The 6,890-nt window shown below is 34.3% G+C and overlaps 1 long non-coding RNA gene across 1 annotated transcript; it reads left to right on the top strand.

The window, feature by feature from the left end:
- The first annotated feature begins 362 nt into the window (after nt 1-362).
- On the top strand, nt 363-4,878 carry LOC134238721 (uncharacterized). Its single transcript, XR_009986070.1, has 3 exons — nt 363-506; nt 2,250-2,309; nt 4,198-4,878. It is a non-coding gene; the product is annotated as an uncharacterized LOC134238721 (long non-coding RNA).
- Nucleotides 4,879-6,890: the final 2,012 nt, after the last annotated feature.

Below are 6,890 nucleotides of genomic sequence, written 5' to 3'. Positions count from 1 at the left end.
TGCTCAAGAAAAACAACAGAGATGAGAAGATCTTTTGACTCTACACAGAAGAAAGGCACCTCAAACGACAGATTAGATACAGGTAGTTATTTCTTACACTTCAGAGCACCTTTATTTTTGTTTTTATTGACTGCAATCGTAAGAATAAAGTTTGGTCAAAACGGTGCGTTCCAAAAATTCAAATTGACCATTGTACAGTTGTAATTATTTTGAAAAAGCGCCTTGTAAATCATTCTCAGCTTAGGTTGTGATACGTATAATAATTAATTGCTGTCAAAACGGCCGCATGCATTTTGTACCTTTTGTATCTTGCATGTTTCGTATGATTATTAGAATATGTTTTTCTGCATCGTACCGATCATGTTAAAAAAATACGTGTTGTAGTATTCCGGAATTTTAAATGTAGGTTGGTTTTAGAGGATAATATCGTTATGAACTTGTATCCGGTGTTTACTTTTTCGGAAAATCGAAAGATTTGCCCCCACGCTTATGTTCTTTCAGAAAAGGTGAGCTATGTTGTTCATTATAACTGCTGGATCAGTGGATGTGTTCATTGTTATTCGCAGGAGTAGTTTCTTGAATCCTATATTTATTTTTTGCTGAATTGTATTTAATATTGACGGAAGACTGTGCTGCACAGCCGAGGAAGGGGTTGAATATATTTTTAACATACATGCAGTGTAGAATCGTAAATATTAGACATGTTAGAGGGCATCATGTTGGGAAAATGCCATTGTGTAGTAGGCCGTATTGTATGCCATAATAATCAACTAGTTGATTGTGGGCAGTACATGGCAGAAGCAGAAGTATCACTGTGAAATGCCAATTTGTACATGTGTATAGTCATGAAAGTAAAATTCCTGAGAACATGCAGATTTTGGGATAGTGGGATAGATTTTGGGAATGTGACTTGATAATTTTCAGAATGCCTCACATTATTCAAGTTAAAGTATTTTATTAAGTTTCATACCATATATTATGATTTTGAAACATTGTCGTACGTGAACAAAATAGTTATACACAAAGATACATAAACATCTTTCCTTACAAGGCATAATTATGATTAATTAAACGTAAAATGTTAAAATGATATTTATTTTAAATTAGGAGATCAAGGTAATTTCATGCTGACACATGTGCATGTTTTGATCTATATGAAGCAATTAACACTATTTTAGCAACCTAAAACTTGATTTACCGGTAGTGTGCATGGTGTAATTATTCATTAGAAATACCCTGTTTTTATTGTACCTTTTGTATTAAATGTGGTGCAGTTTCTAAATACATCAGAAATCACAACCATAAAAATGATTCTCTTGATCAGATATAAACAGAACAGTATTTACCTGAAGTGTGTATTATGATCTAGACTGGAGCTTGATGAAATGGGCAATTGGCCATTTTCAATTTCTTAAGTTACATGTATTGATTCATTATACAGTCATATACTTGTATTTATTTGTTACCCTTTAGAGAACTTTTTATTAATGTGGACACGTCACCAACACAGTCTCATCCGAGGGACCAGTCTCTATGTACTACATTGGATTCAGACCCGTGATGTAGGAATCAGCTCTTACTCCCCAACTCTAGGCGTGTCGCTCTAACCACTGGCAATGTGACCCATTATGAAAATTTGACATAATACTTTTATGATCTCTAAATTTTATTGACTTGATAAAATGACTGATACACAAATAAGATTTTTGTAATCTCTCTGTTTATAGCTATTTACCATTTGCCATATTTCTATCACTAATTAAATCAGTTTTCAACAATGGCCACTGAAGAGTCCTAGTTCTGTCTTATTATACAAATGATCTTCCCTTGATGTAAAATAGAATATTAAATGAAATAAATTATCAAATGAATTATAATTTTGAATCGGAGAACATGGAGAAGGCCTACATATCTTAAACTTTTACATAATTTAGATGTTGTCTTGCTTTTATGGAAAATTATAACTTATTTAATTTTTCTCACTCTCAGATATAATTGCATTTCAAGATCTTGTAAATTGAGGTTGTGATAGCCTGATAGGTGTGCCACTTAGAATTAGACCAGAGTGTGACTGTGACAATTTCCAATCATTTTTTTTCTTTGTCATGTGTCCATTAGAATTTTCACTGCATGTCAGGTGCAAGGAAATGGACATGCAAGTGGTTTTTGGGACTTTTCTGAGCTCATGCTAAAAACAAAAAAGTTATGACTGTACGGTACTGTACTAACTCGATCTAGTTTTATTTCAGATATCCATGGAACAAATCATCTGAAAAATAAGAGAGGATGAAGAATACTTCTGTTAAAAAGTATGTTTTAGTAGTAAGAACTTATGTAACTCTATTTTAGGAAATTAAGGTCTAAAGCACAATGTTTATGTTTTTTGTTTTCTTAATCTCACTGTTTAATTTTAAGCTCTCTATTTATCATAGTCAGTGGTTGACAGTGTGTGTGTGTGTTGTGGGGGAGGGGGGGGGTGTAAGCTGCTTTCCTCTACTTTTTAAGCTTTATATAATCTTTATATGTTCGGCATTTCCATCAAATTAATGGATGTTAACATTTTCTTAGAAAGTCTCATTTTGCGAGCTACCCACTAAAATTCTCTGATTTATTTAAATTTAAGTATTTATAAACAGGCCTATTTTTAGGTCACCTTAGTAAACTCAGGTGACCTATTACTATCTGTTTTTGTCTGTCGTGTGTTAACATTTGAACATTTTCAGCTTCTTCCTTGCAACCGCTCAACCAATTTCAACCAATTTTGGTACAAAGCATCTACGGGTGAAAGGGAACAAAATTTTTAAATTTTATGATACCCCCCCCTTCTTTTTTACTCCTGGACATCAAGCAGTCAAACTGTTGGCATGATTGTAATGAGCACTGAGTCTTCTACCATAATTATGAAATTCATGGCCACAAGGTCAGGGGTTCTAGTACTAGGGTTGGTCCATATAGCTCTTTGGAATTATTAAACCATTTATGATGAAATAAAACTTAAGATAACATTTAGAAAATTTTGAAATGTGTGGCCCCAGGGTTAGTGGTTCCTGTGGGGTGGGGTACACAACTGTTGGATTAAAATGGAATTGCATTTTATCTTTGTTACTCTGATCCACCTTTGGGTATTGAGTAACCAAAGTAAGCATGCTAAGTGTATAATTATGATAAACAATGGTGCGTCTTTCAAAATTTGGAATTTCATGGCTTTTTGTTTAAAACACGAATCAAATTCAATGAAGTGAAAGTTGTTACATGATACCTATTAGGTCTATGGGCCTCTAGTTGTTATTCAAATAAAAAAATATTTTGATGAACAAGTAGAATGAAAGAAAATTCCTTAATTTATTCTGAAAATCAGGAACAAATCTATACATACATATTCAGGTACATTTAAAATTTAAATAAATTCAAGTTTGTTTATTTCATTATCCCTAGTTGAGTGTTTAAAAGAGGCAACTTTAAGGACAGACGAGACGTTCCTTAATAATAGATAAATTTTTCTAGGAGTTTGTCATTGAAGTATTGCTACTTAAACATGTTTACTCACAAAAAATTGAGGTACCTTACCAGGCATTTCTGCAAGATACCAGGGGTAGTTTTTCTTATATAATCCTTTGGGGAAGAAAAATAATTTTCCAGTTTCAAATGTTTAAGGGTTTGGGTTTTTTAAAAACGTTTAGAAACTGGTTTAGAAATAAGAATGTTATTAGAATTTTGAATATTTTTCATGCATTTCGAAGATATACAAAACAGATTTTGAGGAACGTCTCCTCTGACCTTAATAAACTAATGATATCTTACACTTGATAAATTTTTAGATTTCATTTTAAATCATTCTGATAAAAAAAAATGCTTAAAATGTGAAATTAATCAAACAAAGGCTTGTACTACAATAGCATTAAGGACTTTGTCAATCCAATTAATATTAAATGTTAGATACTGCCTAAATCTAACAACATCCTGTAGAGTGTCACGTCAGAGGTCAAATTCTATTAACCAATCAAATAGTCAACTGCAAAATTATTGTTTTTCATATATTGGAACGAATAAGTCTAGAGTTGTTCCGTATTTGACATCTGAAGTGACCTTCTATGGGATGTTGTTAGATGTTATGTAGCGAGTATGCGAGAGGATCTAACATGTTGTTTTATTTAGATTGGGATTTTGTTAAACTATATTTATATATATTTTCAATAGGTTGAAGTAACTGATGAGCAGATCAATCCAACTTGAACATGATATCATTTCTCCAATGATGAAAACAAGTCTCTCTATACTCAAGCATTGATATTTTTAAAGTCGACTGAAACTGGAACAGGTCATACATGCAGACTACAGTGATGTGTTGCACAGTTCCGAAAACATGCAGCCACCACTAGCATAAGCAGGATAAGTGTAAGTGTAAGTGGGTCATCAAAAAAGGAGAACCACTCAAGGACTTTTCTGTTGGTTGATGATGGACTACAAACTGAATTTTTAACAAAGGAATCCACCTTGGTGCTTATTGGCTACTTATGATGTGAACTTGTGCATTTATTATACCATGTAATTTTTCATTTCCTTGATAATACTAGACTTGCATAAACCGAATTCAGGTTTAGTTGATTGATTGCAGTAATGCAGTTCTAAGTTCCTCTCGCAAGATTATATCTCTGATGTATGAGACATCATTAATTGCAGACATTTTCTCTGTCCTCCTGTCGTGACATGAGGGCTCGGACTTAGCTGTAAAAATGTTTATGATGCAAGAGAAAATAAATGTTCAACCCGATGTATGTAAATGTTGATAATAACATTAAATATTCTTTGATAACTAGTGTTAGTGTGTTGTTTTTTTTTCCAATATGAGAATTCAGGTGGAAAATGACTTTTGGTTGAAAACCAGGGCTAAATTGTGTAGTCAATACTACAGTTCTGTTGCGGAAACCTATAGTATACCCTATGTATATCAATATTGTAAACGCATACTGAAACCTTGCGTATACCTCAAGTTTCTGTTGCGGAAACCATTGGTAAACCATATGTATTTCAACCGTATACGCATACTGAAACCTTGCGTATTCCTCAAGTTTCAGCAAGTTTCAGTTGCGGAAACCTATGGTACACCATATGTATTTCAACAGTATACGCATGCTGAAACCTTGCGTATACCTCAAGTTTCAGCAAGTTTCAGTTGCGGAAACTATTTGGATTCGTGGACACCTTTGGTTTCCGCACTGCGGAAACTTGAAGTTTCCGCACTGAAACTTTGCAGAAACTATTAGTAACCTTAAGTTTCCGCAGAGTTTCAGTAGAGTTTCAGCCATGCGGAAACTGTATTTTTCATCCAGTGAACTATATATCCATGCGTAATTTGACAAGTATAAAATGTGAAATGCAAGTTTTGTCTTTCCTCTCGCGAAATTTGTAGATTCACGATTTGTCTACTTGTGAAATGTTAATTGTACTTTCGTAATTTGTAAATTATGCAGGGTTGCATTATGCTAACACCTATTAATAAGACGAAAGGGGGCTCCATATAGGTGGCGGGTTAATTCGTTGCTTAACATTTTTATCATTTCCCCAATACATCCAGCAATGCACCAGACCTGAGGATCATTGACGCGACCGGCCCAGGATAGACAAGAGTGGAGAAAGTTTGTTGCTGCCCTACACACAACATGGTGTAAAGGACAATGATGATGATGAATGCGTCCTACCAGGCAAAAATATAAAGAAAACCTGCTGAAATATTTATAAATTAATTTAATGACTATAAATGAAATGAAGGCACAGCCTAATAAAAAAAAATAGACGAAATACACGGATCAGACACGATTCGAATGAACTTTTTCTGTCAGTGACCTTCAACTTGCATAAATGACCTTGGTTCAAAGTCATGACGGAACCTCAGGTCATAAGCAATCTTTGTGTGTAATGATAACCTACCAAATTTAACCATAAGAAAGATATGGACCAGACACGAATTATGAACTTTTTCTTCCAGTGACCTTGAACTTCCCAAAATAATCTTGGACCATGGTCATGACACACCTTTAGGTCATAAGCAATCTTTGTGTGAAATGAGAACCATAAGAATGATATGAACCGGATACGAATTATGAATTTTTTCTTCCAGTGACCTTGAATTTTCTTATATGACCTTGGGTCAAGGTCATAACACACCCTTAGGTCATGGGCAATCTTTGTGTGGAGTAGTAGTTTCTAATGTTCCTCCGTAAGAAAGTTTGTTTGAGGGGGATGTAAGAGCTTGGGTTCTATTCCCTTGGAACCTCTCGTGCGTGGATTTAGAGGGAGGCTTGGGATCCCCCTTCCCCGGAATGAACAGAGTTATTAAATGTATATAGTGAAAGCTGAAGCACATAGGAAAGTACTTTGGACCCCCCCCTCCCCCCCCCCACACACAAAACAATGAGGTTATTTTATTGCTTGTCTAAGAAATGTTAGTTTGAAATATATTTTGACAGGGGTGCACCTTGCACCATTTAGAAAAAAAATCCCGAGATCCGCACCTGCCTCTATATATACAAAGAGCGAATCTTTCTGTGTTTAGATCCCCGTTCTTTTCTGTATTAAACTTAATCAAATCTAATTTGTAAACAGGCTAAAGAGGTAGAAGGCATACTGTGCAAGCATATTACAAAACTCAGTTGGTTAAGAATCTTTTTTAGCTTAGGGGCAAAATGACTTGCCACCCTTATAGCGCCGCCTTTCGTCTCAATACACAACCTTGCATAATTTACAAATCACGAATGTACATTTCATAAGTTGACAAATCACAAGTCTACGAATTACACGTGATCATTGATATTACTTGTATTTACATTTTTACCATTTTCAATTTATACTGGATAATTTACAATTAACAAATTGTGAAAGAACAATTTACA

The sequence above is a fragment of the Saccostrea cucullata genome, unplaced genomic scaffold, assembly GCF_032062105.1.
Source record: "Saccostrea cucullata isolate Sc308-1 unplaced genomic scaffold, CSIRO_AGI_Scuc_v1 ctg13141, whole genome shotgun sequence".
Classification (NCBI taxonomy): domain Eukaryota; kingdom Metazoa; phylum Mollusca; class Bivalvia; order Ostreida; family Ostreidae; genus Saccostrea; species Saccostrea cuccullata.
Note: the sequence above shows the minus strand (reverse complement) of the source record. Positions and strands in the feature narration are given on the sequence as shown.